This window comes from Panthera uncia, chromosome F1, assembly GCF_023721935.1.
Source record: "Panthera uncia isolate 11264 chromosome F1, Puncia_PCG_1.0, whole genome shotgun sequence".
NCBI classification, from domain to species: domain Eukaryota; kingdom Metazoa; phylum Chordata; class Mammalia; order Carnivora; family Felidae; genus Panthera; species Panthera uncia.
Window position 1 is genome coordinate 28,276,849 of NC_064813.1, and position 26,593 is coordinate 28,303,441.

A 26,593-nucleotide genomic window follows, 5' to 3' on the forward strand; every position below is an offset into this window, starting at 1 on the left:
CCCGGGCGCATTCCTCCCCGCCCCCGGCCGCGCGCCCCGCGCTCCCTCCGCCTCCGGCCCCCTGCGCCGCCGCCCGGCCCGGGGGTGGGGGAGCCACGGCCGCCGGCGCCTGCTCCGTCCCCTCCCATCGCACGGCCCCTTCCTCCCTCCTCTCCCGGCCGCTCGCATTTCCTGCCGCCCGGGCTCTCGCGGCCCCGGAAAGTTCTGCCCAACTTTTTCTCCCCCCCGCCCCGAGCGAGCGGGCGCAGCCGGCGCAGTCCGGGGGCAGGTTGCCGCGCTCCTCCTCGCTCCGCTGCCCGCCCTCCCGGCTCCGGTCCTCGGGGAGCCGCAGACGCCCGGTGGTCGCGGTCTGTCCCTCCCCTCCCACCTCACCCATCCTCCGCGGCCTCCTGGCCCCGGCCCCCCTCCCGCGGGACAATCCCGTGCCTAGGTGGCTCTCCTTTTCTCCTTGTCGGTGCGCCGGGATCGCGGCGGAAACCTCCCTCCCCTTTCGCCTCCTCTGGCTCCTTCCCTCCGCCCCTCCTCCGCCAGCCACTGGAATCAATTCCTTAGGGAATTGGGGCTCCGCCGCCGCCGCCGCCGCCGCCGCCAGCGCCGGGACGACAGCCTTTCCGCGCGGGACTCCGGGGCACCGACGGGGCCATGTAAGCAGGTAAGCGCCGTCTGCGGCGCGGGGAGTCGGGCCCGAGGTTGGGGGCCGCCAGGGCGCTCCGGGCGCCCGGCCGACGGCGGGGACCAACGCCGGCAGCGCCAGCTCGCGATCTGCGGCCCGGGACGCTGGCAGAGCGGTGGGGGGCGCGAGGTGGCCGGGCCGCAGGCGTTTTCTGTCCCGGTGGGAGCTGCCCGACCTGAGGCGCACGTCTGGTCTGGGCAGTGAAGGTGGAAGGTGAGCGCTGTCTGGAGAGAGTTTGCGGTTAAACCCACACCGTCGCCCCCCTCCTCCCCGTTCCCTCCTGCTTTTTGGGAACCGAGAGAGGGCCTGGAAAGGGCAGCTGGAGAGACCCGAGGGGTGGGAGCCGGAAGATGAGAGAAGAACGACGTCGCTCTGGCTCCGGCGGGAGAGGAACGCTGCTCCCCGGCCCCACTCCGCTCCCCGCCTGCCCAGGGGAGACGGGATCTTGGGAGGCAGAGGAGTTTTTATGCGCTCCCACTAGGCCCCAGCCTTGCCACCAAACTCCTGGCCTTCTTGGCCCCTACTCGGCTGGCTCGTAGGGACAAAACCTGGGGCCACATAATTTCAGAACAGGTCTGCACCTCAAACTTTCAAAGTTCTGAGTATGAACAAGTTCTGAGGGTGTTGTTCATAAGTCTCTCCTCTCTCCCGGGCATGACCCCTAAATCTGGGTTTTGAATACTTGTTAGTTTTACACCTTTCTGAGGGAGTAGGGAGGTAGTGGTCCCCCTACCTAGCATTCCCTAACACTTCCTTCTGTTCCTGTCCCTCCACCCCCCAACCCCACCTACAAATCAAGGAGATTGTGGGGTTTGGGCTTCAGTCTGTCCAGGAACTGGCCGTTGCAGGCTCTTTGTGAAGGCGAGGAATCTCTAGACTGCAGGCTGAATATAGGGTTACAGGGTTTCCACCAATGAGTTAATTTCTTAAAATGGCTTAGTTCACCCATTCATTCAACAAACCTAGCATTGAGCTTCTAGACTGTGCTAGGGAAACAGGATACAAACGTAGTTCAGCAAGCTGTAACTGCAGCCTCCTGGAGGAAACCCACAGGCTGATAAGAATTATAGTGTAGTGAGGCAGAGGTGCTTTGAGAGTCAGAGAAGGCTTGGTTCTGTTGATGAGGGGGTGAGGTGTGCCCCGAGTTTACAGGGTTGAAGTGGTGCTTACCTGTAGGAGTGATGAGGGGGGTGCATTCCAGGGAGAAGCAGCAGCTTGTGCAAAGTGAGAGTCATCCAGAAAAGGAGTTCAAAAAGCTGGCTATTTGAACTAGAGATCATAGCCCCAGCTCTTTGGGGTGTGATAGATAGATAGATTGATAGATAGATATCAGAAATTAAACTAGAAGCATGTTACCCTCTTATGAGTCTCTTTTTGGACACCCTTCCATGCCTTGCTGTTTCCACAAGCAGCAGTTGTGCGACCATCAACATTTTAATTGGCACTAATTGGCCTGTGCCTGTTTTCATTAGAATGGTACTTGATTCCCTTTCAAAGAGCCACTTGACAGCAGTAGGTGATAATACTGCAACTTTACAGAACCTTGCATTAAAGCCGCTTATCTTTTGGTGACGGGGTTAAAAGCTTGTGCCACGGAAATGATAGCCTTAATGAGTGGGGGCTGAGCGACATGATGCTCTTCTGCCTGATCTAAACGGGTGGCCGCGAGGTGCAGAAGGAGCCCATGTACGTGTCATGTGTGTGTTACAGTTTTTCTCTCCATTGAAACGCCATTATTGCTTTAGCACAGTTGTAAGGATTAGTTTTTCTTTCTCGGAAACTTCACAAGAACAGGAGTATCTTCGGGCAAGTTGGGGTATAGCCTGATGGTCCAGGATTCAGCAGATCCTGCCTGGAGGGTTCCTCACTGTACCGTAGCACTCCGTACGTGGGTTGCCTTTCAAGGGTGCCTCTTCCCTGGGCCGAAGTGGGACTGTACCAGTTTTCAGAGTGGCTGAGTCCTGGCTGACGTGGCAGAGCTGAGAGAGTACAGTTTGGAGTGTTTATCCAAGCCCCTCCACAAACACCTTCTCTTATCTCAAGAACAGCCCCTTGACAGGAGTTTTACTGGAGGTGTGGGACCTGCACCACAGACATGGCTGAGGGGAAGCCCTTTCTTGCCAATCCCCGTACTTGCCCGCCTTCCGTCATTGGTTTAAACACAGTTATTATTCACACTTTAGTTATTCAGGGGTGTGTACCCTGTGTGGGCTGGACAGCTCGAATGGAAAGAGAACAGTTAGACGGTTTTACTACGGAAGAACCTAAATAATTCAGAGAAAAATCAGAATTTTTAGGAGGGTTGCTGTCTGTCCTGAATGGATGGGCCAGGGGTCAAGAACTATGGAGATTTTTTTTTTTTTTTTCCTCCAGAGAAGCAAACATAAACCCTTTGATTGTACAGTGTAGCCCACCTGGGTTCCATATTCTTGTTCTTTTTCACCTGCTATGCTGCATTTGGATTTCTTAGTCACCAGTGGTTGTATAGGATTGGAACCCATTCTATGCCTCAGCTCTGTGCTGTGCATTTTGTTAGAGATAAGGCAAGGGAAAGAGATAACATGAAATACTTAATTAGCCAATTAAATCATTACTGCTTGGGCTGATTAAAAAAGAACGAGGGAAAACAAGTTTTGGTAATGAGGAGACTGAAACCAATGTTTGAAATAAGACCTCCCCTTACTGATTTACTTTGTGATCTCCCCTTACTGATTTAATTTACCGTGCCCTGTCTGAACCCCCTGGAGTGCTGCTGCTTCTTTCTTCTTTTTTTTTTTTTTTTTTAAGTATTTATTTATTTAGAGAGAGCATGGTGGGGAGGGGGTCAGGCGGCAGAGAGAGGAAGAGAGAGAATCCCAAGCAGGCTCTACACTGTCTGCACAGAGCCCGATGCGGGGTTCAATCTCATGAACCATGAGATCATGACCTGAACAGAAATCAAGATGACTGAGCCACACAGGCACCCCCCCCCCGCCCCCCAGTGCTTCCTGAGCAGTCCAAGGGGTGTGTACCAAGTTCTACAGCTTTCCTGTCTATCAGTGTGCTGGATGGAGTAGGGGATCCAGCTTTGGGAGTTTGAAATGTAGCTAGGTTTGAATTCCAGCTCCGCCTCTTTTCAGCTGTGTAACATTGGCCAAACTTTGCAGCCCTTTGGAGTGCCGTTCTTTCATCTACAAGGTGGGGCTAGTGGTACCTGACTTGCCAGGGTATTTGTGAATTCATTGCGATGCTCTGTGTTCCCTTCCTGACGTAGTGACTTGCACAGAATAGGTGTTGGGTCAAGGATGGCTATTTATATGTTTGAGGAGTTATATGTGGCCATGAATGTGCTCTTTGTGTGTGTCATTTTTTTTTCCAGCAGCCTGAGTTCACATGCATGCCAACATACACATAAAGCTTTGTCTTTGACCTTTTATTTTCTTTCTTTCTTTCTTTCTTTCTTTCTTTCTTTCTTTCTTTCTTTTTTTGTCTGTTGGCTCAAAGCAAATGTGTTGGCTGGCAGCTTTCATGTGGCCCCTTATATAGGAGGAGGTTGAGAATTGCATGATCAGACAGTAGGGAAGCTTGGGAAGGAAAAGCCACTTAGAGAAGGGCAGGGAAAAGAATCCTTTTCCCTGTACACCACTTACGAAAACAAGGGTCCGGTGTTAATATAAAGATCCTTGTATTTCTAATGTTGGGGTCCAGTTAATTAAAGAATGTTGAGAACAAATCTGCCTGCCTTTATTTTAGCAAGAATGCAGAAGCTAGCCAATCTTCACAAAGGAGTGTCTTTGCAGCCTTGATTTCTTTCCTTCTTTGAAGCCCAAGTACAGAGTCAACTGCAACACCTCTAGTGTAATGCCAGCTCAGGTCTCTTGAACTTTAATGTTGCCTTTCATCTGAGAAGCCTAAAGTATTTGACAAACATTAACTCATTGATCTTCATATCAACCTCCCAACAGGAGGGACTGTTAGAAGAAAGGAACAGCTTGGAAAACATCAGTAGAGCAGGTTTGTAGCGTGTAATACGTGGTCCTGAAGCAGAATGGGTTGTTATAGCCAAGAGTTGGTTAAATCCCCACTGTGGATGGATTGCATGTAGGCCAGAAGGTCATGAGAGTGAGTACCCCATTGAGAGGTCAGGGGGAGAAAGCCCAGGAAAAATGCAGGTCTGGCCGGGATTTTTGCGCCAGGAGGGGAGAGGAAGTCCACATTCCCCAGACCAGCCATGCCTTTGCCATGCATTACATGCACATTGATTATAAAAATAATCTCTGATTTATTTATAATTCTGAATGAAAGGTTATGAGGCAATGCTTGTAGATGAGGGTTTAGAGCATCTCTGGATAAAAGGTAATAGTGAGTCCTTGTGGGCTAGGGGTGGTTATACGTCTTAGTTGGATTATAAATGGCAATTGACATTGTTTTAATTTCCTTTGCCTTTTTCTTGTTGGTTCTGTATTTCTTGGCTTGGTTTTGTTTTTGTCTGACCTGTTTCAATGTCCTTGCTTCTGGACAAAAACGTACTGTGGCCATTGTTAGATCAATTTTGTGCGGAAATTTTGATACGTGGGTAATTTAGCTTAGTTCCTTAGAGGACTAAATTAGGTCCTGCTCAAAGGTTTCGTCCTGAGCCTGGTTGGTTAGCTTGACCCAGAGGGCTATTGCATATCCAGAGATCCTGTAACCCTAGGTGGCCATCCCATAAATGCTTGATGTTGGGAGGCGTCTGATGAGAAAACGAGAAAGAGATCGGCTGATGGTGTGGCATCCTCTGACGAGCAGAATATCTTCTTCACATTTGTGATGTTTGAAATTTTAGTACTGAACCACATTACTAAATTAGGAAGCTTTATTGTGTGGGCCACTTGCTTTGATCTAATTTGCCTTACAAACTTTTAGCTCACAGGGAAAACTCCCTCGGTGTTGGAAATTAGCACAAGTTCCTAATGCTTTATCCTTTACTTACACTTAATTTCCTCAAGTCTTTAGAAATCTATTTCCTGGGAATTCTTTTTTTCACACTCCTTTCCACTCAAATAATTCAGTAGTAGATCTGAAACTCCAGTGGGCACCAGAATCACCCGGAGGGCTTGTTAAAACACAGATTGTTATTCTCCATGCCCACTCCAGCTTCTAGAAGAGGCAGTAGGTCTGGGGTGGGGTTTAAGAATTTGTGTTTCTAAGGAACTCCCATGATGCTAACAGCCCTGGTCCTTGACCAGCTGCATTTTGAGAATCATAGAGCTAAGGAGTCTGTCCAGCCCTGTCCTCAGGCTCATAGTCACTTAAGATTTTTACCATACTGGTTTGAGTGGTCCTGTTGCTGGTAGTCTGTGGGCTCTGGAGAGGCCTGGAGTCACTTAACGACCACTTAGCCCCAGTCCGGCCCAGGAGAGCATGAACGACATGTTTCCATTTCGGTGGATCTGCTTGGTTCTCATCGCCAATCCAGACCCCCCTTTGCTTGGTTTTCATCAGTTTGGTTTACCTGGTGCTTCTATGTCTCTGGGCATCCAAATTCCACCTGTGTCAAACTGAACAGCGTCTGTGACCCTGCCATCTGTTGAGTTAGCTGCCGAAAGCCGGCGTTTGGAGTTCTCTTCAACACCACGCTCTTAGCACCCCTCAACTTCTGCTTGTAAACCCCAATAATGAACCTTATCTGTCCTTTGACCCTTAGAATTTGCATCTCCAAAATATCTTCACTTTGCTCCCGTCCCTCCATCCCCACTGCCTCTTGGGATCATGCAAGAGCTTCAGAGGTTGCCTTTCATAAATCCTTCATCTACTCTTTCCTCTCCCAAAGAGGTTTTTTTTTTTTTTTTAAACAAAACAAAAGAAAACAAGTATTTAAATTCTCTTGATTCTCATTACCTGTGTGATGAGGCTTCTTTACCCCATGACTACCTTCCCACTCCCATCTGCCGTGCCTTCTCTCTGTGCTAGCGACCTGAGACTTGGTGACGGTTTATTCCCCTCTTCTTCGTCATACTCTCACCCGACTGACCTCTCCCCTTTCCTACCTGTGTGGCCCCTATGCATTCCACTAGAGCGTCACCTTCCCTGACATTCCTTCCCACCACCGGTTAGGCATTCCTTTCTTTATAGTCCTAACGCACTTTGCACTTACCTGTGTTGGCAAGTTGTGTCTCATCATATTATATGTGTTTATCTCCTTGTCTCCTCTACTGAGTTACAAGCTTCTCCACCAGGGACCCCATTTAGTTGGTTCAGAACCAGAATCTCCACCCTATGTGGATGTAGGACACCAGTAGCCATGGCTTACCTGTATTGCTGCTGATTCTATCCCAGCATTCATAGCACTTGAAATGATTGTTTTAAATTTTTCAGTGACCCTGTGAAGTGGGTACAATTATTCTTTCTATTGTTCAGAGGATAGGATGAGGTTTTATTACTTATTCTCTGATAGGACGTTCAGTGCTCTGGGAAAGTGATGTCATGTTAATGACTATATGTGATTTTAAAAATTAAACAGGCATCAGTTCATACACATGATATACATCAGTATCTACACATTATACACATCTTACTTGTTACTTAAGGAGATGAATCACATCCCTAAGCTGTTTCCTGAAGTTATTGATGCTCTGGTTCTTAAGAACCTGGTTATTTTGCTTTACTTGGAAACTTTTGAAGATGTGATCATTTTTTCCCCTCATTTTTCAAACCCAGGGATGAAGGGAGTGTACATATCACACAAGTGGGAACATGGGGAGGTTAAGGCATAAAACAAAATTGTTTTTGCAGGTTTAGGTACATTTATTAGAATATGCTTCACTTCCTTGCTACGCATTTTGTACCTGATATTAAAGAGGAAGAGGCAGGATTACTCATTATTCAACCTCTGAGTTTGTAGTTTTTATTTTTATTTATTTATTTATTTATTTATTAAAAAAATTTTTTTTTAACGTTTATTTATTTTTGAGACAGAGAGAGACAGAGCATGAACGGGGGAGGGTCAGAGAGAGGGAGGCACAGAATCTGAAACAGGCTCCAGGCTCTGAGCTGTCAGCACAGAGCCCGACGCGGGGCTTGAACTCATGGACCGCGAGATCATGACCTGAGCCGAAGTCGGCCGTTCAACCGACTGAGCCATCCAGGCGCCCCTGAGTTTGTAGTTTTTAAAATGCGAGAGAGATGCTCGACACTGTCACAGCAGAATTGCCAGCCTGCCTGCCTTTAGCCAAGACAGCCTGTCCTGCTTATAGAACTGTCGTAAGTAGCAATGGTATCTTTGATATTATCCCCCAAATCACAGGATTGGCTGTTGCCATCATGTCAGTTCCTGAGTAAGAGGGATTAAGGCAGATTTCATGGTCGTGAAAGTGAAATTGATTATGAATTACGTGTACACACGATACACACGTCATCTTGATATTTGAGGTTCTCCATGAATAATCCCCCAAATGGTCTTCTGATTTCTTCAGATTTATGTCCCACTGTTCGCCGGGGTTCTGTCGAGCTGCAGCTGCTTCCTGAACAGGCCCAATAATTTCTTCCACCTATGGTTATGCTGTTGCCCTGCCCAGGAATCCTCACACTCAGCATTGCCTGTCAAAACCATCCCTTGAGACTCGCCGCCCTGGGCAGCCTACCCGCAGCTCATTCCCGGGTCAGGTCCTCCTACCCCAGTGCTCCTGGCACTTACCAGGTTGTGCTTTGTGGCCTGGCTGATCTGCCTCATTCCCCTCCTTGGTGTTAGCCAGAGCCAGACACCTGCCCCACTCCTCCCCACATCCTGCCTAGGGCTCAGCGCAGACTGTGGCCTTTCTTCTGCTGGTTCATTCGGGTCTGCTTCCTCCTTGCCCCAGGAATGGCCTCCAAGGCTGAGGCTGCCCCTCCTCTCTTCATTATGACAGCCCTTCAGCGACGACAGCTATCTCGACACCTTTCTGTTGCCTGCCCCACTGCTGCCAGCTGTGGAGGCCGGTCCACCCCCTGCATTACAAGAGGCTTGTTTTGAATGCGTCTGATATTTTCTCTCCCCTGCTTGGAATCTGTCTTGCCACTTTATATTGTTTAGAGATACTTGTGTATCTGTAGTAAAAGTATAAGGAAACACCAGAAGGATAAACACTAAATACAGGGGGTGGGGCATGGGGCGTGGGGTGGAGATGAGGGCTGACATGTGATGTGCTATTGTTTTTTTTCCCAAGCTGGGTGGTGGGAACATGTATGTTTACTCTATTCTCCTGTAGGTCTAAAATACCTAGTTTATGGGGCGCCTGGGTGGCTCAGCTGGTTAAGCTTCTGACTTCGGCTCAGGTCATGATCTCACGGTTCGTGAGTTCGAGCCCTGCATCGGGCTCTGTGCTGACAGCTAGAGCCTGGAGCCTGCTTCAGATCCTGTGTCTCCCTCTCTCTCCTCCTCCCCTGCTTGTGCTCTGTCTCTCTCCCTTTCTCAAAAATAAATAGACATTAAAAAAAAAATTTTTTTTAAATACCTGGTTTAAAAAACACACAAAATTGCCCACGGTTAAATGCAGACTCCCTAGCAGATCATTCAAGACTCAAACGCTTGGGGCCCCTGGGTGGCTCAGTTGGTTAAGTGTCTGACTCTTGGTTTCAGCTCAGGTCATGATCTCCTGGTTTGTGAGATCGAGCCCCATGTCGGGCTCTGTGCTGACAGCTTGGAGCCTGCTTGGAATTCTCTTTCCCTCTCTCTCTGCCCGTCCCCCACTCGTGCTCTCTCTTGCTCTCTCTCAAAATAAATAAACATTTAAAAAAACAAAAAAGACACATGCTCTTGTTTCCATCTAACCTGACTTTATTTAGCCTCTGCCGTTCTTGGTTCCCTGTCATCTTTCTGCAAACATTTCTCACATTTGAAACCTTGCGGCTTTGACTCCTACTGTTACCGCAACTGTTCCCTTGAATTCTCTGTCACACCTGGTCACATAATAATCTCCTCTGTTTTTTAATGTCTAGTATGATTCTTTTGTCTTCGGAGATGTTTTGCATGACATTCCCTTTTTATCATCAGGAGAGTGCATTGCCACTTTGAACTGTCTTCCTATCATGCGTCACACGTTCTTTCCTGATACGTATTACATTGTGTTATGGTCATTTGCTCATCCCTCTCCCCAAAGTCGTGAGCGCTTCAAGGATATGTTTTGTGATTTACTTCTCTTTGGGGTCTTAGCACCTGCTGCCGAGTTACAGGTTGGGGGAATTGTTGAGTAGAAGAAGTAAGATTAATGTGTTCAATTGAAGTGTGTGTGTGTGTGTGTGTGTGTGTGTGTGTGTGTGTGTTTAAGTATTTCCAAAAAAACTTCAAAGCACATTGAAGGGACAATCTCTTGGGCTCAATATCTGAACCATAGGCTGTCAATTGAATGGGTTTACATGTGGAATTCCTAAATCAAACTCAGGTTTTTTTTTTAAAAAAATAATTTCTTCTACTTTTCCTATTTGCCTTATGGTGTTGGGTGGCGATTTGCTTCTTTTGGCTTTTTCCTGTGTTTTAGCCCTGTGCCCTCTACCGCATGGCCATGGAGCATGCTGGTGGTTTCTGTAGTAGGGCCCCAGGGTGGGTGTGAGTCTGGGTTTGGGAGTAGATCTGGGCTGTGAAGTGGTACCACTTGTTGTAAGGGTGATTTCTGCCATCGACGCTTACTTACTCTGGGATGGAGAAGTGACACATGCATTTAGAGAAGAGGCAGCAGAGTTTATTTTTGTGGCAGACGTGTCCCACTGCAGAGCTATAATAACCGTAATGAAGGAGGATTATGCTGCATTAGGTTTATGGAGGGTGTACTAGTCTGTTACCAGGGTCAGTGGTGGCAGCTCCAGCCAGCAATTAGGTTTCATTAAAGACTCCAGCAGGCAATTAGCATTCTCTTCTGCCAATGAAATCCTGTGATCTATTAAGCATATTCTTTTTTGTTATACATTTTGTAAAATGTGCATTAGATGATGAAGGTACTTTTTTTTTTTTTAGACATACGCAAGTCTCCAAGTTATCATTTAAAAAAACAGGGCTGATTTTTTGACTCTCTGTGTTTAAATGAAATCCATGGGTTACACTAACATTCTGTGTAGATTGTACTGTTTTAAAATCTGCCCATTTACAAAAGGTCCTATCAGTTCTTTTATTCAAAGGCAAGGAATTTGTTATGGAATATTAGATAATTATGTGATTTATGAGGGAAACGTGGGACTGATATGAAATGAATTAAAACTTTAATATAATGAGATGGCATCTACGGATCTTAATGATCTTCTTTAGAAAATTATTGTTTTGCTTAAGAGGCATCTAAAAATAAAGTCTGGAAAGGATGAATTGCGCTGGCTTCTGTGGAGCAGCTGTTTGGTTGTTTTCAAAATGAGGCTTATTTTCCAAGTACTAGGTTAGGTACAAGTGTGTATTTCATGTCCCTTCATCTTGATGAAAGTGTTTAGGCATTTAGCTTTGCTGTGAATATGAAGTGATGTTTACACTAAGTTATTCAAAGGAGTTTCCCCCCTCCTTCCTTCTTCCTCTCTCTGCTCCCTTCTCTTCCTTTCTTTCTCCCTCCCTTTCTAATAAATTGTCTTCATTTGGAGGCTCCTGATGGGTTAATTACTATATATGTATTCAAGATTGATATTTATCAGGGATGATAAAAGGGAGAAATGCACAGCACAGCAGCACGTCAAGCCAGAAGTTCAGTGCAAAGATCTGTAAAGGATGTCCATTTCCATGGGATAATTAGGCTCTCTCCCTATCATTTGATTCTCAATTCATATTATTATTTTTCTCTTTTGTAGGCTGGTAAAATGGTAATAGTGGATGAGCATAGCACTTTGAAATCTGTGTATGTGAATTTGTTAAAGACTCCCAAGAAGTCTTGCAGTAAACAAAAGTGTGTCAAAGCTGAATTCATTTTAGTAAGGACCTATTTTTTTTTTTAATTTGCTTTTATGAGACACATGTAATCTCGAGGGACACTGATTATTTCTCTCTAGAGGAAGTTTGGTTTAGAAGGTCCCTGGAATAGAGAAGTCCTGACTGTTATCTCTAAGAAACTCAACATAAATTAGAGTATAGTGACTTAGATTATTAAGATGGATAAATCTAAAATCCTCATCAGCCGACCAGACCTAACTTTTTAAAAACTTTAATTAATTGGATTTTTACTTGGAGGGATGGGAGCACAGGAGAAGAGTAGGTTTAAAACAAAATATCAGGAATCTGTTCACAAAACTACCTTTCAGGAAAGTTTAAGGAACAGTAAACATCTCGTCTAGTTTTATGTATTGATGCGGCCGAGAGTAATATTCAGATTACATTCACGGCACTATAGGAACCACATCCTTCAAGGAGAGATTTAGGTGTAGTCAGTGGTCCCGTCTAATTGAGGCCAGAAGCTGGCACTACTGAAAAATCTTGGTTTTTCCCAATTCTGGCAATCAGCCCTCTTCCCCTCCTCCCTTCCTCCCCTCCTCCCCTCCTCCCCCTGTTCCCCCCTTGCTTGTGATCCTGCCAAGAAGAAAGCAGGCAGGCTAACGAGGTATAAACCATTGAGGGCTTCAGAAAAGTCATTGCAATCATTTTATTAATAGCTGCCACTGTTTAAGTTGTTTTGTGTAACGGGGCATTTTTAACAAAGGCATTGTGGCTATAACATGATCAGTTTTTCCTCCACCATGGCCCCTTTATTACCTCAAGGTGATGTGCTCTGTATCCCCGTCATCATTTGTTTCCTGTCCCTATTTGCGACCTTTTTACAAAGCAGAGCTTTATGTATGGAAACTCCTTTCCCTCTACAACCTTTAAACTCATAACAATCTTATGAAAGAGATGTTATTTTTATCCATAGTTTGTCCCCGAGAAATACGGGAGGTGAAGAGGTTATTTGTGAAAGTCTTGCGGCTAGTTCGTGGAAGAAGTGAGATTTGAACCCGTTCTCTCTGGCCCCATAGATCAAGCTCCTAAGCATGACATTAGGCCCACAGGTCTGTGCAGGTCAGGAACATCTGTTTTTTCTCCCTTCCTCTCTCTTTCTTTCCTTTCTTCCATCCATCAGTTTGTTCAGTAAATGGCTTTTGATGTTTTTCAAGGAAGGGATGTCTTTCTGTGGTTATAATCTTTCAAATAATAAGCAAACTAATAATGTCACTACTGGCCCCATTTGACTGGCATTTGAAATGTGCCTCATTTGAGTTCAGGCAGACGTAAGTCTCCAATACATACCAGAGTTTGTAGACTTAGTACAAAAAAAAAAAAAAAAAAAAAAGGGAAGAAGAAGGAGAAGAATGTAAAAACAATGTAAGATTTTAAAATTGATTACATGTTGAAATAATATTTTGGATATATTGAGTTGAATAAAGTCTATTAGAATTAATTTCTTGTGCGTTGCTTTTTAAATGTGACGACTGGAAACTTAAAAATAACCTGTGTGGCTTGCATCCGTGGTCCACATTACATTTCTTTTGGATAGCACTGCTGTCGATAGGAATCGGATTATTCCTGGGAGGCCTCGTTTGGAGTGGTGCCTTAGAGGACCCGGGGCCAGTGGCTGGAGAGATTAGCAGTAGTTATTGGTGATGGTAAGGAGCAAGCCTGATGACACCTTAGATGACCACCAGACGGAGACTAGTATTAGCTGGCATTTATTTACTACTTATGGTGCGCAAGTACTTTGTCAAGCACTTACGTGGATTATCTTTCTGATCCTTACAACAACTCTGAAGTAAGCGCCCTCACAGACTTATTTTGTAGATGAGAAAACCGGGGCTTAGAGAGGCTAAAGGACAGGATCCCACAACTAGTAAGTACTAGTTTTCTGTGTCACACCGTTGGCATGCAAATACTAGTCAGTGGTGGAGCCGAGAGGCAAATCTGGGCCTGAACCCAGAGCTTGTACTTGTAACCATTCTGCATCACTGCCTCCCAAAGGCAAGAGAGACGACATTACTTAGAATGGATCCAGAGCAGTTCTTTATTGGTTGAGGGTCTGTGGAGGGCATACATTCTCCTCCCCAGTACTGGCAGAGATCGATCATCTTGGACTTAGGGAATATACACAGTTGATGTTCCTGAGAATGATCTCACGTAATCAAGAAATGCTGACGTTATGTTTGATACGCTTCGTTTACTAGTCCAAGGTTGCCTTACTGAGGAAGATACTTATCAGAACTTGATTTTAGAAACTTGAAGCTCACTTCTGATGGCTTTTTAACTGAGAGACATTGATGTATTTCATAGCAAGTACAGATTTTGTAAATATAAGCGTTAAATCTCTGCCCTGAGATAACTACAACGCTAAAAAAAAAATTAAAACTCTACCTACAAGTCTATTTCTAGCTATTTAAAATTTTTTCATATTTTTCATATTTTAGTCTTTGCTCACAAATGGATATATTTTTATAGTTGTAGTTAAGTTTCTTTCTTTCTTTCTTTCTTTCTTTCTTTCTTTCTTTCTTTCTTTTTGAGAGAATGAGAGCTTGAGCACAGGAGAGAGAGAGAGAGAGAGGGAAAATCCCAAGCAGGCTCTGCACTGTCTGCATAGATCCGGACATGGGGCTTGAATTCAGGAACTGTGAGCTCATAACCTGAGCTGAAATCAAGAGTTGGATGCTTTAAATGCTTAACCGACTGAGCCACCCAGGTGCCCCCTTTTATTATTTTTTTTATTGCTGAAAATACACACATTTAAATTTCTTGCTATCCCATAGAAGATGATAGGGAGGATCTTCACATTAATAGCTTATTTTCATTGAATTTATTTTATGGCAAATGTCTATCAGATTGTTTCTTATGATGAACATTTTTTGAGATTCTTGAATCCTGCAAGTGGAATTTTAAACATAGGTCATGAAGGCAAATTGAAAGGTAACACTTTATTATCAAATGCTGATATTCTTTCAGATCTTGCTTTCTGCCTAGGAAGTAGATTATCCCAGCAAGTAAGTCTTGCTTTTGTCTTTTGTTGTTGTTGTTGTTTCTTATAGTTCCCTTTCTTATAGTCTGACAAAAGAATTGGATGAGCTCTAAATTGATACTTTCAAAGACTGAATAATAATCCTCACAGTAGGTTCACTTTTGATGCAAGTGTTCACTAGTCTTTACATCATTTAATACAGAAAAAGGTGCGTTTGAATTATTGCTATCACGAATATGATACGAATAGAATTATTGAAGATATGTTTACATAAAGGTAGCATTTGAAAGGAAATTAGGGGTGCCTGGTTGGCTCAGTCTGTTGAGCGTTGGACTCTTGATTTCAGCTCTCAGGTCATGATCCCAGGGTCATGGGATTGAGCCCGCGTCTCATTGAGCCCACGACTCTGCATTGAGTGTGAAGTCTGCTTAAGATTCTGTCTCTCTCCCTCTCCCCTGTGCTCTCTCTAAGATAAAAAAATAAAAGAGACTTAAAGATCTATATAAGTACATATTTCATTGATAGAAAGTAACACAGTACAACCTTGGATTGTGAGTAACTTGTTCTGTGAGTGTTCTGCAAGGCCAGCCAACATTTCTAATAAATTTTAACTTGATAAAGAGCGATGTTTTGCAGTATGAGTAGCACGTGCCCTCAAATGTCACATGATCACAACTGAGCCAGTGGTTTTTGAAATTCGCCTCGATATACGAGTGCTTTGGATTGCGAGCTTGTTTCCGGAAAGAATTATGCTTGCAAACCAAGGTTTTGCTGTAATTAAAAACTATTACATCCTTCTAAGTTAACTTTGTGCCTTATTTTTATCTCGATGTCATTGGTATCTGCTTTTTATTGTCTTCTACGTTTTCACAAGCTTATTTCAAATATATGTTTTCCTATAACTTGCTGTATTTTGAGGACTATTGTATTTTCATAGTTCTTGCTATGGTTATGAAAAGGGTTCCAACATCTTAGTGGCTTAAAACAGCAAACGTTTGCTCCTCGTCCATGTTAGGCGAGTGCTGTGCATGTGTTGCAGCTCTTGGTGGCTTGACTGGGCTTGGTGCTGCTCCTTTGTCTTCTCACTCAGAAACCCAGGCTAAAGGACAGCCCCCATCTGGGATATTCTGTTCTCGAGGCTGATCACAGGAATATGGTGAGAAGCATGCAGTCCCACTTAGAACTGTTGTCTGGAGGTGGCAAATATGTTGTCTCCTCATGTCCAGTTTATCCAAAGTATATCACGTGGCCAAGCCAAAGACCCAATGAGTCAGGGGCCTACACTCACCCCACAGGATTCCCAGGCAAGTTGCCGGGACGTAGAGGGGGACATTACAGGAAGGGACCAAAGGGTAGGGATCGGTGATCCATTTTTTATACCATCATTGACGTAACTGTTCCCTAATGTTTGGTATTTGGATTGTTTCCAGTTTTCACCATTGTAAATAGCATTGTTACAAACATCGTGGAACAAATTACATTTATTTACTTGGAGAATATTTTCTTGGGCTATGGTTTCCAAAGTAGGCTGTCTGAGTCAGAGAGCATGAATTGCTTGTAGATCTTGTTACAGGTGGCCAGATTGCTCTCTAGAAAGACTATCAGTTTATAGTACCGTCATTAATATTTAAGTATCCAGTGTTCCTCCTATTCTGCTAGTGCTGGGTTTTGAAATCTTCATTTTGTTGGTTTCATAATTGTTTACAGTTTGATTTTTGTAATTACTAATGATGGTATTTTAAGACAGAAACTTTCAGAACATATTGTTATTTACCTCTTCAGTTGAATAAAACAAAGGCCATCTATCATTTTCTTTCCTGGTTTCTGAAAGCCATTGTAAACAAAAAGAAAGGTCATTTTCATCCTTTCTTTGTTTCCTTGGTCTCATATTTTTCTTACTATACTGTATCTTACTGAAATACATCTTTACCCTTATGTGAAAACAAAACAGTGACAAAAATAAAATGAAAACTGATACGAGGTTTTATAATTTTTATCTTGGAGTCAAATCATAAGTAATAATTACTATGGAACTGGGTAAACGGCCAAATCTAAATTGCTGAATTTTGTTACAAATTTTAAGTCTTAGGAGGGCGGATGTATTGATTATCCTGTTGCCTAACATTGGATAACTTTAATTCCATGGTTTTCAGATTCTCCTCTGGCCGTATGGCTTAGATAGCAGAAAATACCCACTGAAACCTAAGAAGCAGATTTTCCTATAGCTTTCCCCCTCAAACTGTAAACTAAAACTTTTTATTACCAACCGTATCCTCTCACTTGGTTTACTTTGCAAGTGTCATGTTGCCTGCTGGGTATACTTGGCTTTGGCTTCTGTTTAGAAATAGCGGTATCTAGACCTTCCCATAAATAACCTTGGTTACATTTCTTCATATGAAGCTCTGAGACATCCCGGCAAAGGCAAGGTAGACTTGCAGAGCAGATAAGAGAAATCTGTAGGCCACCGAATCCAGAGCTCCTAGAGACACAGAGAGAGACAGAGACAGAGAGACAGAGAGAGTGTTGGGATAGGAAGTGGTGCTGAGATTTGGGAGCGACAGCTGGATTTTGCAACTACCACTGCAATGCAAATGCCTCCCACCTCATTTAGCAGAGGAATGTCAAAAATCCTCTGAACTGAGAAACCCATTCTCTCTGTTTTGAGACACAGCCTGGTAAAGCTTGTAAGAAATATTACAGCTCGGTGGGAAGCAAGTCCAAGTGGGGGAGAAGCAAGATGATGTGTGAACCAGACATCCGTGTGTGAAGCCGAGTTTATTTGAACAGTAGTAGTTGCTGACTGCAGGATGTTCAGAGCAGGACTATTTAGAATGTTAATTGTGTGAATATCAAGACTCAGGTTACTTTTGAAGACATAGGACTTTGGATAGATTTGCCGGGAAGGTCTCTGGGGTTTTGTTCCTGAAATATTTTCCTATTTCAATTTAATTGCATTTTGTGTACGTCTTCTGGGAATTCTTTGCAAATTTCTTTGGAAGGTGAGGACTCATTGGTTTATGACGTTTTGCTTATTTTTTTATTTATTTTTAATGTTTATTCTTGAGAGAGAGAGACAGAGCACGAGCAGGAGAGGGGCAGAGAGAGAGAGAGGGAGACCCAGAATCCGAAGCAGGCTCCAGGATCCGAGCTGTCAGCACAAAGCCCGATGCGGGGCTTGAACCCACAAACCCCAAGATCATGACCTGAGCCAAAGTCGGTCACTTAACTCCCTGAGCCACCCAGGTGCCCCTGAAGTTTTGCTTTCATAACAGGTAAATCATTTGGGGAAACTGGATTCTGAGGCTCAAAGTAGGTAAGGGTAAGGATGTTAATACAGAAGAAACCAAGTAATTTCAGAAACTTAAAAAAAAATCAGCGCAGTAAGATAGGATGCTGGTTTATACTGAATCATTACATATCTAGGTTGTATTTATAAAAAGGAGGTTACTCCTGAGCTCTTCTCAAAGGTTGTCCTGCTCATTGTAAATGGTTTCTTAAGCTGCTTATAGTTTTAAAGACAAAAGAAGCACTTACACTTGCTGTGTGTTCTGCTTCACTGGATTGTGGGAGAGTCGAGGCAAAGGGTGTGAATGTATTACATGTGTACATAGTGTTTGGCTCTGGCTTGATGGTCCCACCTATGGGACCCTGTACGATGGTACCCTGTTTCCAGTCCTTTCTTCCTTTCTCTTCCATTTTCCTTTCCTCCAAGCCTGAATGTTGGCCTACCATTGGAATCCACTGATGTGGTGCTATGGTCGGAATGTGGCACCCCAACCACCGCCCCCCCCCCCCCTGAAATTCATATGTGACTTTTGGAAGGTGATTAGGTCACAAGGGTGGGGCTCTCATGAATGGGATTAGTGCTCTTTTATTTTTTATTTTTTTTTCAACGTTTTTTATTTATTTTTGGGACAGAGAGAGACAGAGCATGAACGGGGGAGGGGCAGAGAGAGAGGGAGACACAGAATCGGAAACAGGCTCCAGGCTCCGAGCCATCAGCCCAGAGCCTGACGCGGGGCTCGAACTCACGGACCGCGAGATCGTGACCTGGCTGAAGTCGGACACTTAACCGACTGTGCCACCCAGGCGCCCGATTAGTGCTCTTTTAAAGTAGACCTCATAGGGGCACCCGGGTGGCTCGGTCGGTTAAGCGTCCGACTTCGGCTCAGGTCATGATCTCACGGATCGTGAGTTCGAGCCCCGCGTCGGGCTCTGTGCTGACAGATCAGAGCCTGGAACCTGCTTCAGATTCTGTGTCTCCCTCTCTCTCTGACCCTCCCCTGCTCGTGCTCTGTCTTTCTCTGTCTCTCAACAATAAATAAACGTTAAAAAAATTCTTCTTAAAAGAGACCTCATAGAGCTCCCTGGTCCCTCCTGCCATTTGAGGATGCAGTGAGAAGTTTGTGATCTGGAAGAGTGCCCTCACTGGACCATGCTGGTACCCTAATTTCAGACTTCCAGCCACCGGATCTATGAGCAATACATTTCTGTTGTTTATACACTACCCAGCCTGTGGTATTTTAATGTATCAGCCCAAAGAGACGAAGATACATGACTTAACTTGATGGGTGATTGTCAGACAAAACATGGTAGTTGTTTACTTAAGGAGGCCTGTGACTACCAGACTGTTGTAACATACCTGCATCCATCTGTCTTTCACCAACATTGAATGTTGAACGCAACCCACGGCTTTTGTAGACGTAGGACAAATTTGCGGTTCTTACAATCCAGTGTATTGATCCTATAGTAATTAGTACGTGTTTGCTGATGTCCATGAGTTGCTTCAGGTTGTTTATAAAGAGGGTAGGAGCAAAAACCCACTTAATTTCCCTCATGTCTTTGCTGCAGATCCCCAAGGAAAGTGTAGGCAACACACTCTGATTTGCTTGTGTGCTCAGTTACCAAATACAAGTACATTTTTTCACAAGTACATTTGTGAATGACCCATCGTCTTCTCTTCTTTGCCATTTTGAGGACATTGGTCTCACAAACGCATACTTGGCTTGTGATGAGGTATCCATGACATATGGATGAGGACCCATAATTCTTGACTTTTACGACTTTGGGTATCACACTGAAGCCCATTTTTTAAAACAACCATAATTTGGTTTTTAAAATGCATCACGAATCTTGACAGCAGTTGTTCTACCATGATAGCATAGCCACTGCCTTTTATATGCTTTCTAAATTTTCTGTTAACTGTGCAACTATAAACATGCTCTTTGTATAGAATAATGCTCATACAATAATATAGTGCGAGAACACTTTTTATTTTGCTCTTTTCCCCACATATACCACTAGGTATAGTTTTCCTGTTTCTAGAGTCTTCATGAATGTATAAATTTAACAGATGTGTATGTTTTTTTTAATGTTTATTTTTGATAGACAGACAGAGCATGAACGGGGGAGGGGCAGAGAGAGAGGGAGACCCAGAATCCGAAGCAGGCTCCGGGCTCTGAGCTGTCAGCACAGAGCCCTATGTGGGGCTTGAACTCACGAGCGGTGAGATCATGACCTGAGCCAAAGTCAGACGCTCACTGGACTGAGCCACCCAGGCGCCCTTAACAGATGTGTAACTAATCCACTGAATTAATAATACATTATATTAGCATTTTCCATTTGTTGATTATGTGGGTTGTTTCCAGGGCTTTTGCTTATTATAAATAAAATGCCATTAATATCTTTGTCAGGTAGCATCTTTCATCTTTGGACTGTTCCTTTGGGTTGAATTCCCAGGAGAAAGATTAATGCATCATGGCAAATAATGTACACATTTTTATGTTTTTTTTTTTTTTGTTGTTGGCAAAACCACCTAAGAATTTTGCCATCTGCTACCAGATTTTATAACTGATATGGTTTATATTTAGCCATTGTTTTGTTTTATAGATTAATATTAAATATTTATTAATTAATTGAGCTTTAGGGAAAAGTGCTTATCTGTGTTAGCATTTTCAATATTGTAACCATTCACCATTATGTGCACTTTATTGATTTTTAGATGTTGTTTACAGAGGTTTTTCTGGGGAAAAAAAAACACTATGCAGAGGAAAAAATTTAAAAACCACAAACTGCAGTTGGCCCAAAGATTTGCAAGCTCTGCTTAACTGCTTTTCCCATCTACCTTTTAGATTTTTCCACTTGACTGACTGTGATTGGTTAGGTATGTCTCAGCCCGCATTTCCGGGCTACTATAAAATCCAGTCCATTTTTGAAATACATGACTATTCAGAATCATGGACATACCCGCTAGAAAGAAATATTGTTGTACCGCTAGGAGTGTGTGGCAGTGACAAGGAATACTAAAAAAGAAGAGTTAAAAATGTAGTTAATGTTTAAAGGCCACCCTGAACAGGCAGCAGAAGCATCAGTGTGTGAACAGGCTAGTCTTGTCTTGTTATAGTAGGTCGAGTGATTTAATCCCCTCTCTTCAGAATTTCTGAGTATTAAACCGATTTGCCCAGACATTAGACCTTTTGGGTTGAGAATGAGCTGAGTCCCATTGACAGTTAGACTTCTCGGTATAGTTTTTCAGTTGGCATTGGTCGGTCCTGATTGAACTCAGAAAATCAAGTTCTTTAATGGGCAAAGCAAAAGACCAGCCCTGATATAGACAGAAGCCGCTGTTTGCACCCACACGGAAATCTCCAGATACCCTAAACCATCTAGTCTGATTCTTATGTCTTGACTAAACTCTCTTCTGCTGATGGCATGTGCTTTCCCACTACCCTCTTGGATAAAGTGTACCATTTTGCCTTCCCCTTAACATCACCTGTTCTCTCTGCCGCTTCATTACTTCCTTTTCTTCTGATGTTCTGTCTTATTCTGCAACCCCCTTTCTGTCACCTGTCATGTCTTTCCCTATCCCAGGCCTAAAAGGAAGAAAAGCCCCTTGGATTTTCTAACGTTCTGCCAATCAGAATTCTCCTTCTTTGCTGCGTCTGGGTCAGTCAGCATTGGGGTATAATCTTGGGTCCTTTCATTGCTGTATTTTGTTTCTCGGAGCAGTGCTCAAAGAACTTCTCTACTAAAGCTAGTGGTCTTTATATATATTTTTTTGTTTTAATGTCTGGGGACCTCAGGTCCTTACTAAACAGATTCTAAAGTAGTCTCCTTATTGTGCCTATTGTACTGGTAATTGGATCCATTAAAAACATCCATTCTATGGATATTTTTTCCATAAATTACTGTTTGACCCAGAAAGCCAGTGACTTCTTTAATGGTATTTGGATTACTGTTGGTATGTGTACACTTTAATTCCAACTTGATTTTAATCAGTTTGATCACACATATGTCTTAAAAAAAAAAAAAAGCCACTACCATTAAAAAAGGCAGCACCACTACGAAGTGACTCTAGCTTGTTACATGAGAGTCCTTAGGCCATGTAAGATGAAACCACTCTGGGCAGATGTGTAATGGGCCACGTCCATTTTGAGTTTTTGCAAACTCTCCAACCATCCCCCGTCGTCCTCCACGTGGTATAGTGGAAAGGGCACTCCTGTGGAATTTCAGAAACCTGAGTCCCTAGCTCTGCTACTAATTAGCTATTTTGGTTTTAGGCAAGTTACTTAGTGACTCATGACTCAGTTTCCTTGTCTTCATCAGGAATTAGTCGGTCTAATAGAGTGTGATTCTTTAGACTCCTAACTCCACACTTCTTTGAAAACTTAGTAGTTCTAGAAAACGTTTTGTTTCATCCCTGCGGTTGAATTTGTGGTCAGAGCAAAGAAGGAAACCTCTGTGCTGTTGCCCTTCTCAGAAGAAACTACTAGTTGTCTGATTCATTTTTGTCCAGGAATAGATTCAAGTTGCATATTTAAATCTTAAATTTCAAAATTTTTTGTAGTGATAGTTCATTTTATTTCCATGATTCTGTGGCATTTACCTCTGATCATTCCTATGAAAAATGGGGTTAAGGGGCGCCTGGGTGGCTCAGTTGGTTAAGCGTGGATGTGGCTCAGGTCACGATCTCACAGTTCATGAGTTCGAGCCCCGCGTCGGGCTCTGAGCCAACAGCTCAGAACCTGGAGCCTGCTTCGGACTCTGTGTCTCCCTCTCTCTGCCCCCCTCTCCCACTCGTGCTCCGTCTCTCTGTCTCCCAAAAGTAAACAAACATTAAAAAAAAAAAACTTTTAAAGATGGGGTTAAAATGTATGTAATATACTTGATATTACATTCATTTAAATTAATGTTGATTTTGTTTGGATATATGTCCAGAGCTTCACTGTGGTTGTTGAGGTGATTCTATATAGTATTAAAGGTTGCCCTGTCAAAGACTGGAAATCGCTGGGGTGAGATGATGAGTGGAATTAGCAGAAGTCTCTCTGTCCTGTGGAAAAGGATACATATTCTCCTGTCTGTCCATTGCCCTCTGCAAAACGTTACCTTTCATGACAGTGTGGCATGACTCTCAGGTCTCTTGGCAGAGATTTAACGGTATTGCTGTTACTGTGTTCGTCTTCAAAGTGTTTGAAGTTGCTGGGTGTCAAATATGTGCCTCTTTGGCTCCTCCTGAGCTGTGATTTGTTTCCTTTTGGGAATTGCAACATCATCTCCAGGGTTTGAGGTTTCCTGACACCCTACACTGCTGATTTCTTTATAGAACATGCTTATTACATTGATCTGTTTTGAGAATTTCATAACTCATTTTGAAATAACCGGAGACACTCAGGGCTGTTTCACATTCTAGGCTGAAAATGTGTAGTCTGGAAAGCAGTACGTGATGGACAAGAGAGAAGAGAGAAGATGATTGTGAGGTGGGTCATTGAATCCAAGCAGAGGCGATGGTAGCTTTTATGTAGGGGTTGCTGGACGGGAGCATATAGCAGTCCTCCTTTACCCACGATTCGGCTTCCGCAGGTTTCAGTTACCCGTGGTCACGGTCACATGGTCCAGAAGCAGAGGACCCTCCTTCTGACCTACCCTCAGAAGGTCAGTAGTAGCCTACCCCTATGTCACAATGCCTGTGTCACTCACCTCACTTCATCTCAGCCGTTTTGTCGTCTCACATCGTCACAAGACGACGGGTGTGCACTGTACAATAGGATATTTGTACAATAGGATATTCGAGAGAGAGAGACCACAGTCACATAACAGGATATTGTTATAACTGTTCTGTTTTCTTATTATCGTGTTAATCTCTTACTGCTCCTAATCTAGAAATTAACTTTTATCATAGATATGTATGTATAAGAAAAAAAACATGGTGTATATAGGGTTCAGTTCTCTCTGGAGGTTTCAGGAATCTGCTGGAGGTCCTCATTGTATCCCCCACAATGGGGGAGGGGCTATTGTTGTCTGAAAAAATAGATTTTGCAGTATATATATGGTATTTCTCCTTTATCCTATTATATCGTGAGTCCTTTCATACTTTTAAAAGCGTACCTTAAGTTGCTTACTTTCCACTTTAACTGGGTTTTAATTTAACCAAAAATCTTTATTTATTTATTTATTTATTTATTTATCTATTTATTTATTTATTTATTTCATTCTAGACACAGACACACACACAGACAGACACAGGTGAACACAGACACACAGACACAGAGTTTGTTTTTCATTGCTACAAATTACTCTTTTTGGCCTTTACTCCCTTGAAACATGGTGTTTCCACTTCTGGTGGCACTTTATCAAAGAGTGTTCCAGAAGTTTGTGAATCAATTAGCCTGAAACCAAGAATTGATTTCCCTATGGAAACTGTGCTTACGTTCTCAGCTAGCTGGTGAAAGCCCATTATCTCTTATGTAGCGTACTCTAGAATGAAGGCACTCTTTTAAATACTATTTCAGTGCAAAAAGAGATCTGTAGCTGTACGTTCAGTGACAGAAGTTTGAGGCAGGAGCCCCAGCAGGAGGAAGGGCTCCAGGCTCTGGAGTGGTGGCCAGTGTTCCTGGGACCAGCTGCCTGGGAAATGCCATGAGACACCAGGGCTCCCATTCCCCCCGGGAGGCTGCACAGAAACTGCCCACAGAGCCCTCAGTTGTCAAATCCATGGGGCCAGTTAATAGTGATTACTCTGGGTTCATACTTGGTTAGGAAAGACTACCAATAAGGGTTGTGTAAGGAAAATGGGAAGATGGTGGGGAGCGGGGGAAGCAGATGTGTTCTTGTGAGAGATTATTATGTTGACCTTTGGATGCAAGGTCCAAGGTCACTGCCTCTATGAAAATGGATCGTGCCTGTCTCCGTAGATCCTGTAGTGTGAAAATGTCAGAATCACCCAAGGATTAATATTTGATTAGTCTCCTAGATGCATAGATGCCTCATAAGTATGATTGAGTCTTAAAAGGCAGAGTAAGTTTCATTATTTTTGAACACAGTTGGCCCCGATCACCATTGCAATTTAAAAATATCTTGAGTTGGTGTTTCTCTGCTTCTTAATAGGCCTAGGGGCTGTCTCCTTTTTCTTCTCCGTCTTGTCTTGGCAACATTTTAAATATAATTGACATCACGTGCAATTTTATTAAGTGTTAAACATAAAGTTGCACAAGAAATCACTAAAAATGCCATGACGTTTCATTTCACAATTGGTTATTGTGGTTTACAAGTACAATTTTTGCAGCTTTTTTTATCATCCTTCTCCCTCCCCCTCCTTCCCCTCCCCCTCCTTCCCTTCTTCCCTCTCCCTCTCCTTCTTGTCTTCATGTATACTTTTCATGTTCTTTATTTAAAATAGCCTAGAGTGTGCTAACCACACTTCTGGGCAACTTCTTCCATAGCACTCTTTGGTATAAACTCAAGGAATCTTACTTGTTCATTTGTTTGTTTGTTTGTATTTTTATATGCTTGTTTGAGATACATGTAATTAGGAAAGGGAGTCTGTTTCAGACCTGGGTATAAAGCATGTGTTGCCTATGCATTCTTTAGTTACATTCTACTGGTCTGGATCTTTATATTCTTCTTCTTTTTTTTAATGTTTATTTTTGAGACAGAGAAACAGAGTATTAGCAGGGTAGGGGCAGAGAGGGAAGGAGACACAATCTGAAGCAGGCTCCAGGCTCTGAGCTGCCAGCACAGAGCCTGATACTGGGCTCGAATCCACGGACCATGAGCCAAAAGTTGGACACTCAACCAACTGAGTCAGCCAGGTGCCCCTGGATGTTTATATTCTGCACATAGGTTATTATTCGAGTCCATTGAATTAGCTGCTGGTCAGTCATTTTGCAGACTATATCCTTCTTGAAAGGGAGACATGCCTTCGGTCTAAAGCTTGCCTTAGCAATGATCATACCACCCCCCAAATTGTTCATTCCATATTTAATTAAAGCTAGTTTTGGATCTTTAAGTTGCTATATGTGAAGTTGAGAGATGTGAAATCTCTCAAAGTGGTGAGAAAAAAAATGATCCCCAAAGCTTTTGATTTCTGTGTTTTTGAACTTAAATATAAACAAAACACACACGTGTCACGAAGCATGGTTTTAGGTGCCTCTGACACACAGGGGAACACATGTAGGCTCAATGTCGCCGATGCTTTTTCTGACTGCCTCCTTTTTCACCTTTAAGAGATTTTTCCCGTTAACTCTTCTTGTTCTTTTTTGTTTCCATGTACTGATACTGTCATTAAGCTAGTATTTAAACGTGCCTTTCACACAAGGGAGGGATCTACTGTTTTCAGGGTATTGTCTTTTCAAAAAGCTCTTTTCTGTGGCAGAGCTCAAGTAGGTAGCTAAGAAGTCCTTTTTGCCACTAATTAAGGGCTTGCCAAATAGTTTATGAAAACAGCTTACATGTGTACGCATTTATAGGAGAGGTCTTTTTATTGATGCTATTTAACATGCCATATATACCATGAACCTTGTACTGATTAATGCCTTTTCAAGAAAACGAGTTTTTAGATTGCATCTGGCTGCCTTTTTGGTTTTTTGTTTGTTTGTTTGTTCTGTTTTTGTTTAACTGCCACTTCTAAAGATAAACTTCATTCTCAAGTTAGGAAAACAGATGACTCTTTACCCCTAAAATTCCTTCTGTGAAATGACATGTGGCCCTGGCAGTCGTTGTGAATCTGCTTTATTTTCCCCCTGTGTTACACAAAACAAGGCAGGCATTTGAG

At 43.3% G+C, this 26,593-nt stretch overlaps 1 protein-coding gene across 1 annotated transcript in view; it reads left to right on the forward strand.

Annotated features, from left to right (window-relative positions):
• Positions 1-31: 31 nt before the first annotated feature.
• PTPN14 (protein tyrosine phosphatase non-receptor type 14) overlaps positions 32-26,593 on the forward strand; it is a 181,318-nt gene continuing 154,756 nt past the window's right edge. The window contains exon 1 of the mRNA XM_049635191.1: positions 32-652. The gene's annotated coding sequence lies outside the window, so the exon portion shown is untranslated. The remainder of the gene's footprint in view (positions 653-26,593) is intronic.